The following is a 1,593-nucleotide window of genomic DNA, read 5'->3' as shown; positions in this document are numbered from 1 at the left end:
TAGGTGTATTCATTGCCTTTTTCATATTAATGCTGTGCGCTTTCATTGAATATTTCATTAGGAATATTGGATGCTTTCATTGTACTTTTCATAATTAATGTTGTGCAATTTCAATAAATATCTCATTCCTTAGGTCAGGTGTATTCATTGCCTTTTTCATAATTAATGCTGTGCGCTTTCATTGAATATTTCATTAGGAATATTGGATGCTTTCATTGTACTTTTCATAATTAATGTTGTGCAATTTCAATAAATATCTCATTCCCTAGGTCAGGTGTATTCATTGCCTCTTTCATAATTAATGCTGTGCACTTTCATTGAATATTTCATTAGGAATATTGGATGCTTTCATTGTACTTTTCATAATTAATGTTGTGCAATTTCAATAAATATCTCATTCCCTAGGTCAGGTGTATTCATTGCCTCTTTCATAATTAATGCTTTGCGCTTTCATTGAATATTTCATTAGAAATATTGGATGCTTTCATTGTATTTTTCATAATTAATGTTGTGCAATTTCAATAAATATCTCATTCCCTAGGTCATATTATGGTCCATCCAATGGGTCATTGGGAGGGTGGTCACATGACCAATTTCCAAAAATGGTAAAAAAACAAAAGTTGTAGCTCTTTACCATAGCTTCCTGAATCAGTTGGAATTATGTCCTAAAGTGCTTCCATTGTGGAGATATGAGGTAAAAGGTTTTCAAAAGCGCCGCGTTTTTTTTTGTTTTTTGCATTTTTCTATGTGAAAAGAACACTAAACAACATGATTTCAACAGATTTAGAAAGCTAAGAGAAGGGGCTACAACTATTGTATCATGGGAAATTTCTCCCAAAAAGGAAGGTACATGCCCTAAAAGGGTAATTGACACTGACAGACTACAAAAGATTGCTGATATACTACAAAAGTAAGTTATAGCCTACAAAGTTTACTAATAGACTACAAAAGTTGGACATAGACCACAAAGGTCAGACAAAGACTACAAAAATTAGTAGTGTCTGCTTTTCTCATTACAAAAGTTAATAGTGTCCGCTTTTTGAGACTACAAAAGTTAGTAGTGTCTATTTTTTCGGACTACAATGGTTTGTAGTGTCCGCTTTTTGAGACTACAAAAGTTAGTAGTGTCTGCTTTTTCAGACTACAATGGTTTGAAGTGTCCGCTTTTTTCATTTCAAAAGTTAATAGTGTCCACTTTTTGAGACTACAATGGTTTGTAGTGTCCACTTTTCTGACATATAGTATGTAGTGTGGTTAACTATGTATATATAGGTCATTGGGGATATGATTGAAGGATGGGGATGAGTTGACATTCTGCCACTTATGAATAGTTGCTTTTGATGTCAGGTCCATGGCTGTTTTCCATACTTGCAATCTGTCATGTCTTTTCACATGGGAAGCCACTATCCTATCTAATCAAAGGGTGTGCTTCATATGAATCCTGGATTGACGTTGAAAAACAGACAGGACCAACCATCTATTTAATTCACTTTTGGTACCTTTAAATCAATCTACTCAAGGCTGACCCCAGTGGTGAAGGTTTGGACAATGACAAATGGTCTTGGTATTGAAAGACATGACAAGTTGCATTGG

The sequence above is a fragment of the Laccaria bicolor genome, genomic scaffold (assembly GCF_000143565.1).
Source record: "Laccaria bicolor S238N-H82 LACBIscaffold_24 genomic scaffold, whole genome shotgun sequence".
In the NCBI taxonomy this organism is placed as follows: Eukaryota; Fungi; Basidiomycota; class Agaricomycetes; order Agaricales; family Hydnangiaceae; genus Laccaria; species Laccaria bicolor.
Note: the sequence above shows the minus strand (reverse complement) of the source record.